Below are 17,557 nucleotides of genomic sequence, written 5' to 3' on the forward strand. Positions count from 1 at the left end.
TTGTTTGTTTCAAGGGCCAAATCAGTTCCAAATTCTACTGGGCAAAGCCCAATAGTCAAGTTCCAAGTTTTGACTGAGCAAAATTCAGTTGTTCAAGAACATGTGACTCTACCACCAGGCAAGTATTGTCCTCTCCAGACTCAGTTTAGGGCTTCAAATACTCCCCAGACCTGTGGCAGACATCCTACATGCAAGTCCAGGACCTAGGTATCCTGGGGTTCAGATGCCCCAGAGACTCACTTGCTCTTAGCCAAAAGGCCAGGGAGCAAGCTAAAGGGAAAGCAAGAAAGCAGTGCCCCATTCCCACAAAATTGTGCAGTCAGGTTTCCTGTATTTGGGGAAAATCACAGCGGTCAGCATGCCCAGAGTTCAAGGGGCAAGCCTCACCCTGGGAAAACCACCTGGATGATTGTGGTATCTCCCTGTAATGGGAACCTACATCAAGGATAAATTAGTGCAATCTATCTGAATAAAATACATGGTACTGCCCATTGCACATGCTCAGACTGTCTCATGATTAGTGCGGACCCACCCTCCAGGTGGAGCCAGTATGTTTCCCTGATACCTCTTCTGCAGGGATCCTGGTTTGTCTGATAAAAAATCCAAAATACATGATTAAAATGAAGTGCCAGTATATATATATACTGCCTATATATATATATATATACACACACACACACACTACCTATATATATATATATATATATATAGATATATATATAGATATATATAGATATCAATTGGACACAATGTCATATTGGTATATTTACAAATTTAAAGCAATTTGGAAGCCTACCAGTGCCTCAATCAATATAATAAAATACATTTAAAACATGTATACATTTTGGTATTTGATTTAAGGTTTTTTATCATGGAAAATCAGAGATCCCCCTTCCCCCTTAGCTCACAGAAGGCAGGCCCAGGCCCCTCACTCCCAAGCCACAGCTCCCCAACCCTGCTGTGCCCCTCATGCCCCTCCACAGTCACCCAGCCCTGCTTGTGCCCCTTGCTCCCCCCCCCCCCCCCCAGCTCCCTGCCCTCCCCCAGCCCTGCCAGAGCTGGCTGGTCTAAGGTCCATATATATGCACATGGTGCCCCTGCATGACCACCCTCCTCCTGCTCCCCTTAGCCCCTTGCAGCTGGAACTCTGCCAGCCTGTAGAGAGCTCTTTAGAAATCTGCCTTTTTCTCTCCTTTTCCTCCTTTTTCTCTGTTTTTTTCTGTAGGAAACAGAAAACCCAGATCCCTGATCATCTGCACATAAATTTTTGGAAAATCCCAGTATTCATGACAAGAACACCCAGTTCCAGTCATGAATGGTTGAGGGTGTAATTAGCACATGGATCATTTGTGGGGAGTATCTGGAGTACATGCATAAACTGAGCAATCCTGAGCTATGGAGTCACAACTGCTTGAAATGCTATTGACACTGTTGGGGCCTAGCCCAATGAACTGCATGGTAAATCATGAGCCTTTTGGCTTTGAACTAATATTATACATAGTTTGGGCAGGAGAGATACCATGAAGAGGTTTTCCTATGGAGGTCAGATCACCTTGAATGGCATGGTGGAAGAGTGGAGACCTGTCCAATGTACTGTGAACAGGCCCCGCTACAAGAGTCTACTATACCCGCCCAGTGGGAAGATCTCAGCACACGCCTATTTTATGGAGATGGGGGATTTCTCTCTAGCTTGCTTGTTTGGCATATTGGCATACTGTCTAAGGGCAAGTGAGACTCAGAGGCATCTGAACCCCAAGACCTCTGGGCTTGGGGCCTCAAATAGAAAACCTGCCATAGATTTGAGAGCATCTGAAAACCAGGCTGAAGAGTTTGGGAGGAAAGATACTTGCCGATGGTAATACCACATGGACCTGAACAACTGAGCTCTGCATTTATTTTGAAGTCAATGTTTTCAAATGTATCCTTCACTTCCATGTGTAGGGGAGGGGGAGGAGCTGTAGGGCAGGGGGAAGAAGTTGGGGGGGCAGACAGCAAGGGCCACCTGACCCCCCGGATTTATTTTCCCTGCTGTAGCAATGGAAGGGGGACAACTACAAGGCAAACCACCAAAAATTAGATTCTATACCTGGGAAATTGTAACAGATTTATCCATTTTCTCTATATAGATTCTAATTTTGGGGGAGTCATCTTATATTCAAGGAAATATGGTAACTCCTCAGGAAATGCTAGCTGCAGAAGAATGCCTGAACTCCCTTTTTACCTTGAGGCTTAGGCATCTGTCATATGGGTCCTAGGGAGATAAATCCATCATCTCAGGATCAAGACACCATCCTACAATAGCACTGAACTCATTACACTGAAGTACTGCTTACAGCATGGCAGCCTAATAACACTTCATAGTAGCGTGCCAGAGAAAAACCGTGCTAATAAGCTACTGCACAGTGTTATTGGGCTACTGTGCAGTAACTGTCACAAAAAATTGTGCACCAGTGATACTGTGCAGTAAATGTAGTTACTGCACATTCAGTTAGTACTGCACTAAGAAAGTACTAAATTAAATGTGCAGTAACTATGGCACATTATTGAATGTGTAGATGTGCCCACTATAAAGCACAGCACCAGTACCATAACTCAGGAGCGGGGGAGGGAGCATCCAGAACAGCAGCCCATGGCACCCACTTTGGTTGGGAAGAGAGGAGAAACATAGCAGCTGCTGTAACTGCTGGCCAGCCTCAAGACAGCTGCCAGCAGCCTGGTAGCCATTGTTGCCCCATGTGCCACTGCAGCCCAGGGTACAAAGTGCTGTCCTGTTACACTTCTGCATAGGGGTTCACTCTTGAACTGAAAGTAGATAGGGGATTCCTCTTCCCATGTATAAGATCCCTTACTCTTGGAGTTTCCCCATTGCCCCTTCTTTCTGTGCAGGATGGGGGTAGAATTAGGCATTATGCTTGTGTGGAACTGTGAAGCAATCCAGCTTTACTGTCTTCTTTTTGTGTGTACATGGTTGACTTTGTTTGGCACAGGACAAACAAATTCTTGAGTGAATAGATCCTTACTTTCTCAGTACTGACCTCTGCACAGTTAAGTAGGGAACTGTTTCTTTCTTGGATAACAATATGAAAAAAAGCTGCAAGGACTTTACATTTGTTCCAGTTCCTCTGATGCATCCTGCACTGACTGCTGCTCCAATGTGAAAATTGAATTAAAACTAATCTGAGACCCTGAAAACAAAAACAAAAAAGAAGACGATGACGATGATGATAACAACAGAGCTGGGCAAAACTGAACCTCTTTATATTTGAATTGTTAAAAACAAAGGGGGGCTTAAAGACATGACCTATGTTTTGATGCGTATCCAAAATAAACTAAAACTTTCCAAATTCATCAGTGCTTATAATTGCCATTGCTTAATCTGAATCATATATTGGTCTTTGTAAATTTATGCATTTCAGTTTTGTGATGTGTTTGTTTTCTCTGTGGGGTTTTTTCATTTTGCTTTTTTTTTTGTAATTATCAGCACTGAGATGCATTTTGAATGAGTAGATTGATCAAGTATCACAAGCCACAGTTCCTCATTTTCTAATTTTGACTATGCTACTGATTTACTGTGTGACCTTGGGTGAGTCCTCTCTTCTTTTTTCTACTTGATATGAATTACATTTAAGGATTTATTAATTTTGTGCTGATGGCATGATTCATGTTTATACATAGATTTGAAAAATATAAAGTATGGAGTGTTGTTATTACTACTCTGTACATGCAAGAACAAAACCTTGGAGGGAAACCAGCTTCAGAAATTAAGGATTAAAATAAACAATTTCACTAAAGAGAACAATTCGGGCCTAAAATATGTGTGTTATATAAATAAGCTTATAGAGAACCTTAGACCAACCAGAACCGTACACCATATTTCCCTAACGTAAACAATGCAACACTCTTTTTTTTTAGCAAAACAGAAACAGCAAACTCTTCTGAATCATTTTTAATACAAACATTGTGCAGCAGTAAGCGAATGCATGGAGAGCTGGAAATGGTATTTAGTAGAAACTGCTTGAAATCAAAAGATCTATTTCCATTTCTCAGGTGAGAGAAATGTAAAGAATAAAACAAATGCAGAGTAAACAGGTTTTGAAATGGGCACCAGAGCTCAGGTGTCCCCTCTCAGATGAATGCCCTAACCGCTGGGACACAGAGGGTGCATCTGCATGAGACACTAACTGCGCAGTAGCCTAATAATACTGCACTGTAGCACATCACAGCACAAACAGTGCTAATACACTATTGAACAGTATTATTAAGCTGCTGCACAGTAGCATTACTAAAAAGGCCAGCACTGGTTATATAAGTACTACATTAAATGTGCAGTAACCACTGTGCAATAATGAATGTGTAGATGTGCCCAGAGTCATATTATTTTCTCTTCTGCTCTCTCTTTCTAGCCCAGTGAACCTTAAATGTTTTCCTGTCTGGTAGCACTTCTTCAACAGGAGGGATGGAGATGTCCAGCTCCCCCTTTTGAATGGCATATACATTGGTAGATGTGATGGAAAAGATGTGAACATGAATCCCCTTCAGGCTGAGGAGTGAAGTGAATTCAGGTCTCCCATTTCCTTTGTGAATACTCTAACCACTACACTTTTATAAGAAATGTATGGGTTTTCTTTCTCTCAAGGATTGGTCTCGCTCCTTTAAAGAATGGCCATAAACACCTATCCTCAGCAGAGGATACCAGGTTTTGTGGCTACAATTAACAGAAGCACATAAACTTTGAGCAGGGTGGAGTTTTAGACATTCCCTCTTCTCAAGTGTGTCCTATGGTTTAGTAGCTCAGTGTTACTTCCTGCTCAGCATGCTGGTCGCTTTGGATCAAAATCACTTTGGGCAAAATGGCAGAACCAGCCAGTAGCTGGACTCCATTACCCAGCAGCCCCTGCCTGCATGGCTAGGACTAGTTTCCATGGAGACCCCAGCAGCTGGTGTGCTGTGATTGTGCAGGGCAGGATTTTTCATGGAGACTGGCCCTAGCAGTGCTGACAGGGAGTATGGAAGGGCAGGATGCTGCTCTGGGTCTGGGCTGGGATCTTGCAGCAGTGACAAAGTGGTCCAGAGCTGGGGCAGAGCCACAATCTGCAGCCTGCATGCTCCAGGCAGGGGCACATAGGCAGCAGATTGCAGCTCTGCCCCAGCTCCTTGCAGGCAGTGCAACATACTCAGGAGCTGAGGCAGAGCTATGATCTGTTGTCTGCACACCCCTGCCCAGATCATGCAGGCTGCAGATTACAGCTCTGCCCTGGCTCTGGACCAGGCTGTCACCACTGCAAGATCCCAGATGGGTCCTGAAGCAGCTCCCCACCCTGCCATGTGCTCTGCCAGTGCTGCTGGTTTCTCCATGGAAACTGTGGCCCTATGCTATCACAGGGAAGCTGCTACTGGGGTCTCCATAGAAACTGGCCCTTGCCATGTGGGCAGAGGCTGCTGGGAAATGGAGTCCACTGCCAGCCAGATCCAGCCCATGGGCCATCCTTTGCCTGCCCCTGCTTTGGATCCTATTCCAAGGTTTCTAACTCTCTACAAACTCTGTGTATAGAACCTAAGTACCTAATACAGGATTCAGGATTCCACCATGGGGATCTTGGACTGTGTTTTGCTCAAAGTTATATAGGGTGCATACAAGCATACTTCAAGCCATCTAGACCTAGACTGGGAGCAGGGAAAGCTGCTGGAAGGAGTGCATGCAGCCAGATGCTGCTTCCAGGAGCCACTGCAGAAACCCAATGTTAGTAACTAGATTTGGGGAAGGATGGGTGGGATCAGGGCAGAAGGGGCTAGCAGGTCCATGGAGGGGAGGGTGGCAGGACTGGGGATGGTTGGTGGGTGGGGGTAGGGAGAGGGGTTGGTAAGTCTGCAGGAGGAGGTTGTCAGATCACAGGGAGGTATCACAGGCTAAAAATAGCCCAGTGATGGTTGCAGGAGAGGGAGTGGGGCAGGATTAGCATAGCACTGGGGCTAGGGTGAGCAGCTGGGCTTTCCTATGCTGTTCTTCGAATGTGTGAGGGGATTCAGGAGTTCAGGTTAACACTTTCCTAGATCAGATCAACCCAATCTTTACCTAAATTAGTGCATCTCCTTAGGTGAACTAACTTAGACTGAGCACAGACTTTTTTTGGCTAAATTAAATCTCCTTAAATTCTGCACAACTGGGCATTTAGATTGCCCCAACCTTGGAAAATCTTTGGCACAGCAGGAGATTGGGCAAATATCTCATATTGCATCTTAGACCCAAATTCACTCGTGTTCTTATGGCCAGTAATGCAAATAATAATAACAACAAGGAAATGAGGATCTTTAAAATTTGTTCAGCTATCCTAATCTAAAATGTGATTAGCAATTGAGATAAGGGCATTAGAAAATGCATGCTTTTTAGATCTGTCAGGAAGCAGGAACAGTAATCTAAATTAAAGCTTGTTGGAAATTTCCACTGAAGCTGTTGCAGCCCTTTCACTTTGTATTTATTCCTTCATTCTCACTTTGTTATTATTCATTGGAATAGTAGCTTGAACCAGAACATCCCACACGGTCAGATGAGTGCCATGACAACTGAGCTGGAGAGTCTGTTCCTAGCCTTTCCTTCTTACCCCTCTCACTTCTCTGGCCCAATGGCTATTTGTTTAAATGAAAGACGTGAGTTCTAAACAGGAGAGGTTGAGAGAACCCTGTGCCATGATACACAATAGGCTAGTGATTAAGGCATTCTCTGGAGATATGCAAAACTAAAGGGGCTAAGTCTTGGCTTTGAATGAGGCAAAGCTGTAACTAAATTCTGCAGCATGCAGAATTCTGAGGCTTCCTACATCCAATATAAATACCCTAAACAATGGACCTACTATACTAGGTAACCTTTTCCTTCATTTTTCCATGAAAACCCTTAAAATAGTATATGTTCCTCCCAGTGAAGAGTGGGAAAGTTGTTTCAAATCCAGCCTTAATCTAAATGCATGGATCAAAATATATTTAAATTCTGTAACCACTCAGAGAACATTTGGGCTGTCATTCTGCTTCATTTGTTGGACTTTTGAAATTCCAGGGAAGCAGCAAGGTGACTTTTACAGAACTCTGACCTTCCTCCTCAGAAACCACAGCTCTCCCAATCAATTGAACTAAAATAAACTCTCCCTTAGCATTTAACAGTGTAAATCCAATAGTACAGGTGGTCATCTTTGATTTGTTTCAGTAGAAAATAGTTATGGATATGAAAATGAGCCAGCTCATTGCATATCCGGCAGCATCAGTAACGCTAGTGATTTTATCTAAAGGTTTTACATACATTTCATTCTAAACAGTTGTTTCAACAAGTCCAGGAAACAAAATTAATGCCTTCATTCATGACATTATCATCTTAGCAGAATGCACCACTTGGCAAAGATAAGTCAGACATTACTGATGGATTTGTTACAGGGGAGTGGAGATATTTCTAAAACCTCACAATGCAGGATGCTTTTGAATGGTTGATAAAAATGAGCGAGGCTTATGATGTTTGGGAGTCAGTTATTTTTATCTCCCACTTCACTTGGTAAATGAGTGTCATGGATCCATTTTAAACCTTGCAAAACGTAGAATCATTTACTGACTGTGACTCAGTAAATAGACCAAATTTCTGTACACTAGTCTATAGATGTCAGAGAAAATGGATATTTTTGCTTTGCTAAAATTGACATTTTTCAAGCTTTATCCTGTAGCATTTTAATCACTGAGCCTGTCACCTTTGTCAGATCTGTGGGGAACACAGAAAGGCATTCCAAACGAAAGAACTTTGCGTGCAGCTCCGCCCTGTTTTTCTCCTGGAAGGTGAGAAGGATGAAGCTTAAAAGAACTGTCAAATCATGCTCTGAGCCATGATGAGGAAAAAATGATTAAAGATCAAAAGCAGTGAAATATGTTCCTGATTAAGCAACCAAGGACTGAGTAATGCTGTTGTCAAATTGAATGTCCCCGACAGCAGCAGCTGCAGCAGTACCTAAAGAAACAGAATTTGCTCCTTTTGCGCAGCTAAATAACTTAAAAGAAAGAAAACAAGTGCCTCAGCTAATCTTTTTCCTCAAAAACTTTTGCAGTGTTATATGTGATGCTAGTAATCTCCTCAGCCAGCAGGGATTCAAAGGCTGACTATCTGTAACCTTTAACTCTGAATCTTCTAATTACGTTTTTTTACCACTAGCTGTTTATCAGCCCCGTACATCCCCTGATGCAAACAAACCCTCTTGGAGGTTTGCAAAGCTGTTGCAGGGAAAGGACACATTAAGACTGTCAGGGAGGTCTATCTATCTTGATTTATTTCATGAGCTCTTCAAATGTTTGCTCTTCTCAGTAATTATAACAATAAGCAAAGGACTGTAGACATGTTGGACCACCCTATACAATCTATGCAAGAAAACCCCTAAAGAGAGGCTAGGATATTTGAAGGCCAGGAAACTGCTGATTGCTCTCTGATAGCAAGACTTGGCTTGCTATCCCAGGTAAGTGACTTGAGTTTTTTTTTTCTCCCATACATATGAATCTTACAGCCATCCATCCATGAAGGGCTTTTCAGCAGTCAACTAATCTGCCTGATTTCCTAGTTCTGTTCCTTTGCTCGTAAGGCATGGGACTCTTAGAAATACAGCATCCTTGTCAGCCACTCCCTTGGTACATCTTTGAACAACATGGAGTACAAAGCAGCATAATATAATTTTGAGAGAGGTGGTATCAGTTCACACTTACTTCCTGGTGGTAGGCACACCAAGTGGTAGACCTGTGAACTCCAGAGACTGCCTTCTGTTCTAGAGCTGTTCAGGCACCCTTTATATGTAGAGGTTCTATTCTGTTCTATCCAAAGTTCCACTTAAGTCAATAGAGAGCTCACATGGGAAAGCAGTACTGAATATGGTTATGGACAACAGAATTGGAAATTAGAGTAGACAGGCTTTTAGGTGGCTTGTGAAAGAGGGAATACACTAAAGAGGTAGCACACTACTCCCTTTTTCCCAGAGCTTTGCAAGAATCTTACAGTTCACCTTCCTTCTACCTCCTGGATAGGAAGCTGTTCTTTTAACAATTACAATAGAGATGAAAAAGATCAATTAGCTCATCAAAGTGAGAATTCTATCATCCATTGTGCACCTAAATGGCACTTACCCAATGGCATAAGTGGATTTTTTGGGGATTCTACTTACCCTGTCAGTGAAGACTGTAACTGTACTCTGCTACTCCCAGGGGTTTAGGCAGCAACCAGGCAGCTGGCTGTTATCCCAGTTAGGCAATGCTGCCTGATTGGGGAACAGGGCCCAGCTGTTATATATTAAGGGATGGGACCCGGACAGCAGGAGCTGGAGAGACGCCACTGGCTGAACTGTTGCTTAGTACAACTTGGAGGTAAGGGAAGAGCTATTGGGGATGGCAGGAGGTATTGGCAATGCATAGGGGATACATGCAGGTGCATGTGCACCCCTTGAGATTGGCAGTGCACCTTCTGAAAGAAGCACCGCCTACGCTGCTGGCAGCTCCTGTGGGTGGTTGCCCCTTGCCCCCCCCCGCCCCTGCCAACACTGCCATGGCCGCCTGCGAGAGCTACCGTCTTGCCTCTAGCACACCCCTGCTGCCAACCACCACTGCCACTGCCTGTGGGTGGTCAACATGCCCCCTCCCCCCCCCCCCCAGCCTCCAGGGGCATGTGTCATTCATAGCAGGAGGCTCCTAGTCCTGAGCATGACTGGAAACTGCACTCTGCCAGGGAAGGGTGGCCTGGTGGGACTGTCTGTGGTGAGATAGTCCCCCAGAAATGCCAGGCCAGTTCCCTCCCCAGTGAAAGGCAGGTAGGGGCCCCTGATAACCCCAGCCCCCACATCCCTGGTGGGTAGTTTGATGATGACAAGGGGAGCCCAGGCTTACTGTGAGCACTGAGGCAGGGCCCAGACCAGGATGAGGGACCTGAGGCAGCACTCAGACTCACAGTAGAGTCTGAGGCTGCACTAGGGAGCTGGGAGTTAGGTTCTGGGTGGGGGGGGGGGAGGGGTCCCTGGTAATAACTTAGAGAGAGAGCAGGTGGATTGGGGCTTGGCACCCTAGTCCCATAGTGAGGGGCTTGTAGACCCAGGGAAGGGCTTGGAGCCCAGGGAAGGGGCTTTTAGGGCCAGAGAGGGGCTAGGAGCCCAGGGTAGGAGCTTATAGACCTAAAGAGAAGCTTGGAGCTTGAGGACAGGACTTGAAGGCCCAGGGATGGGGCATGAAGGCCCATGGATGGGGCTTGGAGCCCAGTGTATTAGGAATACTACAAGGCTGGGTGTTTGGCCATAAAACATCTGTGAGGCATGGGACACAATAAAGGAAGCTTGGAGTTGTGTACATAGGTCTTTATTATCAGGGCAGGTAAGGGGCAGCCTCCCACCTGATTAACACCAGTCAGTCATAAACATCAAGGTGTGGCAGGTGAAATGGGCAGATGATTTGCCCGGAAGCAAGTGGGCAGGCCTATGTTGAGATCAGTGCCAGGACGCCTACTTGGTTCAAGGACATATGTATGTACTCAGTAGGTTATATACTGCATATGTAGCTAGGCAGCTAAGTGCACACATACACTGGACATGCAGAATCACAAAGTGCTGCCTGGCAAAGAACCACAGCTAGTAGAGGTTAGAAGCAGGAGGAGGAGGAAAGTTAGGACACTTAGCCAGGAATTGGGAGACCTGTGTTCTAAGCCACCCCTCACTCTGCAGGTGTTTGAATTTTCTCTCTCTGACTTCCAAGTGAAGTACAAGAGAGAGAGGGCACAAGCCAGAGGGAGAGGGGGGAGCTCAGTGAGATGAGTGCTGGCCCAGAAAGCCTTGGGTGATAGCCTGGACTCATGTTGGCAGTGGAGCAAAACCTTTGCTACTGTTTTCCAATCATTTATTGAGTGACTCCACATCAGGAAGGGTAGAGAAGGGGCTGGATGTTGCCTTATCTATGGTTCTGTGGTTCAAGCACAGTACTGGGATAACCAGAGAGCTCAGATTCAAATAGGTCTACATGAAAGTATCCCTAATCCTGGATCACCTACTTCCTGTGCAACTGCTCTTACTACAAAGCTACTGAGACTAAAATATTGGTGGGATCCTGCTACTTTTTCCCCTGGGAACTATGCTTAGGCAAGCACATATATAGCCTCATATCTAGCTGTCCTGCACATAGCCTACCGAGTATGTACTGTGGACACATTGCTTAGGAGCAATAGGATCATAAACATTATGTAATGCCACTGACTGGGCTGGGACTGACTGGGCTGGGACTGACTGGGCTGGGAAACTGCTACTTAGACATGCCAAGGGTAATAAAACCCCATTCTATGGCTGAAGAGGCAGGTGACAATTACCCCAAGACAAGATATATTAATTTTTAAAATGATTCCTAACTAGACCTTTGCCCAAAGGCACCCTAGAATCCTTATCCATAAATGTAAATGTAAGTGTAAATGTAAAGGGTTATTATTATTGCTAGGTTTGCATAAGAAAAAAAATTAAATAACTCCTTTTAAAAAGTAGGTTGAGTGAGGAACAGAGAATCTATTGCTATGCAAAAGCCCAATGAAAATGCAAGTATGTTCAAAATGCATAAAGAAAAGAAAATTATTGTAAGAATAACAGTAACATACTGATGCCAACCTGCCATCTCCATGAATTAATCTTTCATTTTATCTCTGGATTTCCCATAGCAGTCAGACGGGAATACTGTTATGATTGAATTGAGATCCTTTTACACTCATTCGTCATACTACAATATAATAAACACTTTTATTGCCCCAGTTTCTTCAGTGTATATATAATTAGGAATCACAGATTTTGTCACCTAGTTGACTGAGGAAATCAATAAGAAAAAAACATATTTTAAAAGTGTAGGGGGCCTGGAGAATTTCACTTAACACTAATGAATATATTAAGTGCCATTACAATAAAACAGAAGGACAGAAGGAAAGACAGAAAGAAGTCTGACAAACTCTGGTCTTGGGAATGAAAATTACAGCATTTTCACTTTTATGTTCTAGCCAAATATTTTCATAGAATAACTCAGTTCTTACTTCATTAAAAAGTTTGATTAGCCACTGCTACCTATTGATGGGAAGAGATGTTCGAATCAAAACAGAACCTAGGGTCCACAGAAACTCTAAGTACTTAATTGGAGAAAAAATCTGAGTTTAGTGGAAAGATGAGATTTTCTCCAATGCTCCCAGTAAAGACTTTGGAATCACTGAAGAGGAGACTCTGAAGGTTTCATCCTAAGTACTTACCTACAAATTCTGAGGGGCTCTAAGTGATGTTTGAAATCTATGCCGGCTGCTGAAAAACTTCTGCAACAATTGTTTGTATTAACACATCAATTGATGGGGTAGAAGCTGTGTGTGTGTGTGCAAGACTTCTTTTATCTTTGCATTACTGGCTAACTGTAAGCAAATAAAAATCCTTTCAAGCTGTCTTTCTCTATTCGTTCCACTTCAGTTATGCTCTTATTATATGAAGTTGCTCCACCAGTGGGATAATCAGTCACTTCAAATTGCAGGTTCTTCTGGATTTCCTTTAGTTTTTCCACTTTTCCCAAGTGCATATTAAAATATTACTGAGAAGCTACAGAAATTTTCCTTTATGCCATCAATATTTAGAGATGTGTGGACAACTGATTTTTTCCATAAAACCCAGTGATGGACAGACCAAAAGGCTTCTGTCAGATTGATACATGATTTAGAAATCTTTCAATAACATACACCCTACTGCAGAAAAGGGGTGATGAATATTCTGCAGGTGAAACTTTGCCTAATGTAGGGTTAACCATGGGTTTGAAATTATTCTCTCTGAAGAACTCAATCTGTGCACCTAGCCTTTACATATGTTTGCAAATTGTCTATGACCAAATAAAAGATTTTTGCCAATGTGCATATTATTCAATAACAAATCTCATTTGTGATAGAAAAAAAAAGTCTTCTGTGCCTTTCCACTGTATCAAAATAGAACTCCTCTTTTTTGCCTGTAGTGACTAGAATTACTAGCCATTCAGGGTACAGTCAAGAATAAATACTTACTTTATCATTACAGCAGCTTATTTAGAGGGGTGAGGTGGAAGAGAGACAAAAAATAAGCATGAGTAACCAAAAAGGAGCACTATAAAGGCCATTTAAATGCATGTGTGGTGGGCTTCTTTGACTTTGCCCAGCTCTCTGGGGTTAGGAGACCACAAATGCGATTGGTGGGGCAAAACCCACCGATCAGAGATGGGCAGGGAAGGAGCCAGGAGAATAGTTTGTTTCCCCTCTACTCCAAAGGCTCCAAAGGGAGCAGGCGTAGACTTAACTGGGAACTGCAGTTGCAGCCCCTCTAATTGGTCCATTTTCAATCTGGGGGCAGAGCCCCAGAAAGGGATGTAAGTAGCTGTGTGCTGAGCATGTGGTGCAGTTGGTGAGGGACGAAGAAGAAGGAAGAAGTCCTGGGGCTAAGAAGAGCTGGGAGAGCTGCCCAGTGGGCATATCCAGCTGCCCAGAAGAGACCAAAAGATTCTGCTGCTGGACATAAGCGGTGGGCGGTGTGGGCATCGCTGCACAGAGGGTCCGTGAGGGACCAGGACTCTGGGAACCGCAGTGAGGCATCTCAGGTCTCCAACTCTAGCCCAAGGCCAGGCTGCAGTTCAGGCGTTTCTGCATGGGGGGTCTGCAAGGGAGTGGGATCCTGCGAGCTGCAGTGAGGTGGCTTGGTTTTCCAAAGACGGCATGAGGCCAGGCATGGGAGCCAGTGCTACCATGGGGTGAGACATTGTGGGAGGTAAAAGCCCTTTAGAAGGAGAGGCTGGTCAGCTGGGATCCTTTCCTTGCAGTGGGATTGTTTGGGCCCCGGGAATGGAGTGGTTCCCGAGCGTGGGGAGCAGCATTCAGAGCAGAATGGCCCTGGGTATGCGCAAGGTGGTCCAGGCTCGCAATTCCCACTAAGAAGGATTGAGCCACTGGAATGCGTGAGCGAGTCACACTGGTCCCCTGAGGCTTGGACTGATCCTGCCTTTGGAGAAACATTAGTCAGGACAGAGAGCTTATGAACACTGTCCCACCTGGCTCCTTGAGATACATGGGTCAGTGGGGCAATGGGTCTCCCAACAAGGACTGACACTCAGGGAAGGTAGCCTCAATAAAGAGGCAGGAGGAAGAGATCCCCCCAGATGAAGGGAACCACTAGAGATCACTTGCATTTCATATTTTGGAGTGTTTATTGATTGTTTGATATATGCTGTGAATTTTTGGAGTGTTTATTAAGTGGTAACTGTACGCCTTGCATTTTAGAGTGCCATTTATTGTTGTATTTACCTGTTCATATCGTGTGGGAACATTATGCTTGCCTGTTTGTATTTGGGTGTGTATATAGTTATGTATAGTATATGTATTTATAACCTGTAAATACTCACTTTAGTTCACTACCTTTTTATATATAACTATATTAAATTTGTACCTGGTTAAGACATCGCTTTCTGTCCCTCATCTGTTGATTCAATTCAAATACTTCTCTTCTCATTCTTCCTCCTCACAGCTCCACAACTCTCATCCTCCCTCTCACAGTTTATGTCTCTGCTGAACATGCAGAAAGAGGGGTAGTAATGGATTTATAGCACACTTAATTCTTAGCTAAGTAGGGATCAATATTCAGGACACAGGGCCAGCCCTAGCCCGAAAACCATAAACCTCACATATATCACTGGGTATCTCAGGGAAACCTCACAAATAATTTGGTCATCTCCTCCTTTCCTAAAAAGTGCCTCCTCCAATCTTGTGCTTTAACTTAGCAGGAAGCACTGGTTGGTTAGCTTTCCTGTTCTAGTCTTTCATTGTGGCTCAGGTCTTACCCAGAAATAATTAGGGATACCTGAGACTGCTGCTTGCCATTTCAGTCATGCCTGTGCCTCAGTTTCTGTTCAGCTGGTGTCTGGTAGGTTTGGTCCCTACCTTCTGGAATGAATGGAAGCAGGGTTGCCATCTCTCACACTGCTATCAAGAGTCCCATGAAATGGGTTGCTTTCCTTTAAAATCACATTTCCTGGATTTAGGTAACTACATGAAAATTGAAATTTTCAATAAAAAAGAGTACATTTCTAGCCCTCAGGCTGAAGAAGAAAACAGCAAAAAACAAATTAGAAGGCCCCTACATTATTACTGTTTTCAAAATCTCATGATTTTAGCTCATGGTTTTAATGCTTGTGGTTGCTAATGCTGTGGAAGTCTAATAATTAAATAAGGTGTTTCATAAACAAGCCTTTTCCTCTTCCTGGGCTAAAATCTTCCAGCTAATGCCTGTGTAAGCTTATAGCATGGATTCACAGTACTTTCCTTGCCCTAGACCACATCATCCTTTTTTACAGTGTGGGCAGATTGTAAAAAATCAGGCCACCAGGCAGTCTAAATAGCCAACAACTGGCCTTCATTACCCAAGTGAGCCTGGCTACCAGCAGCCTAAGTAAATACTTTCAGCTGTCCCCAGTTACCTGCAGGGCCATGACTGCTTGCTTATAAACAGCAGCTGCTTCAGTGCCCACCAGGCTACTCAATAGAATACGTTCTAATCTCGAGTTGGGCTTCTGACACCTTGCTTCTAGTTTCCTGATTCCTGCCTACTGATTCCTTGTTTAAGACTAGACCTCTTGTTCCAGACCTTCTGGCTTCTGGTTCCCAGCCCTCCTTTCACTTTGCTCCTGACTTTATTCCAGATCCCTGTCTTCTGACAGCTGGATCCTGGCCTCTTCATGTAGATTTCCTTCAGCCATTCTATAAAGTCTTTTTGGATGGACGGAAAGCTTTTCTTTGACCCACTGGAGTTTGCCCATGTAGGAAAGCGCAGTTCAGTCCTTTACTCTCCCTTTTGTTTTGGGAAGTTCCTTCTATTAAGCTCCTTCTGATAGTAATGATTGGCTTGTAACATAACGGGTGTGTCCACACATGCAGGCACATACGCTTGCAGCAGCTCAAATAGGAGTGGCTGGTCGGGTCCATTCAGTATGTACAGAGCACCCATCAGGCAGTGCTGCTCTGCTGCCGTGCCTGCAGCTGAGCCACAGCCATGCTGGCTGCTGCCACCGGTGCCATGCGGATGGGTGGGGTACCGGCATGTGGTGGTCCCTGCTCCAGCCCCCTCCCCCCCCACTCAGCCCCCCCCCGGGGGCCCAGGACCACGCATCACGCTGGGCCGGGTCCAGCCTCCACATGCCCCAGGCCAGCTCCATGGAGGCAGGACCCAGCCCAGCACAATGTGTGGTCCCTGCAAGTGGTGCCAGGCCCCCAGGTGACAGCCCAAGAGGCCCAGTGCTGCCTGAAGGGTGCATGGCTCCACACTGCACCAGGCTGGGCCTGCAACAAGTGGCACAGGTAGCACCAGGTCTGAGGCGGCTGGAGCCATGCCACACCACACTGCAGGGGGCTCTGGCAGTAGTGGACCCTGAGCTCCTGAAGGCTGCTGCTGCTGCGGCGGGTGGGCTGTGTACCCTGCAGGGGACTCACACCACCTGACCAGCACCCCCACCCCTACACAACCCCCCCACGCCCACAGTCCCCCCACACATCCACAGCCCTCCACACCTACAATCCCCTCCCCCCCCAGTCCCTACTTACCAGGGACAGCATCCAGGTCATGCTGTTGCCTTGCACCACTCCTGCTTGCTCCCCTGCATGCAGAGAGAGCATGCTAGGACAGCAAGATCACCACAGAGATTCTCTAGCCAGATGCCAGAGCTTCTCTGGAGGACCCAAGTCAGGGCACAGTGCAGGACCATGCCTTGCCCCACTTCTTCTTCACAGTTTTTGTTTTTTTTTTGGATACCTGGATTTCCAGATATCAAATTTTAAGCCTGTGCTGCAAATATGCAGTATTGGAAACATTTTTTTCTGTTCACAGCAAGCCTCTTGTGGTGTTTCAAACTGCTTTGAGATGTGCACACTCATCTGGATACACCGAACAAGTGCATTTCATAAGCATTATCTAATTAAGTTCTCTATCTGTACTCTCTAGTTGCCTCACTGTCCATAGAGCACTTGCCAGTCATCACAAGATAGTTGGCTGGCCATCTATTTCTGCATCTGGAATTTGAGTAAAGGAGCTAGAATTCATTAAACAGCTAAAAATATACTCTATTTTCTCACGTGCAACATACCTCCAAATATAATATGGACCCTGTTTTTTGAAAGGCAGAATGAAGGAAAAAAAAATTTTTTTTCCAGACATAAGGATGCATAGAGCAGGGACAGCCTAATCTTCAGCTGGCTTATAGAACAGGAACAAACAGAAGACAGAAAAATTGTTCTGAGAAAGGTTAGCTTGATTATTGGCCATCAAGGCCATTAAAAAGGAGTTACAATCATTAAGACCTGTAGAGTGAAAAAGTGAGTCATTAAGTGACTCCCTTAGCTTCCTGAATAGTAGTACCACAGTTGCTGTACTGTGGAGCAGGAATCTAATCAAGTTGCTTCCAGCCCCAGGCAGAAAAATCAGTTTCCTTGCTTAATACATTTGTCCCAATTTTGGGGGCCTGATTTTGGGCAGAAAGGTGTGTGTTGTATGCAAGCAAAAAT

General features: G+C 44.8%; 1 non-coding gene across 1 annotated transcript; it reads right to left on the minus strand.

Annotated features, from left to right (window-relative positions):
• Window positions 1-272: 272 nt before the first annotated feature.
• LOC132248968 (U1 spliceosomal RNA) lies at window positions 273-438 on the minus strand. Its single transcript, XR_009460435.1, has one exon. It is a non-coding gene; the product is annotated as a U1 spliceosomal RNA (small nuclear RNA).
• Window positions 439-17,557: the final 17,119 nt, after the last annotated feature.

Source organism: Alligator mississippiensis, chromosome 2 (genome assembly GCF_030867095.1).
Source record: "Alligator mississippiensis isolate rAllMis1 chromosome 2, rAllMis1, whole genome shotgun sequence".
Taxonomy (NCBI): Eukaryota; Metazoa; Chordata; order Crocodylia; family Alligatoridae; genus Alligator; species Alligator mississippiensis.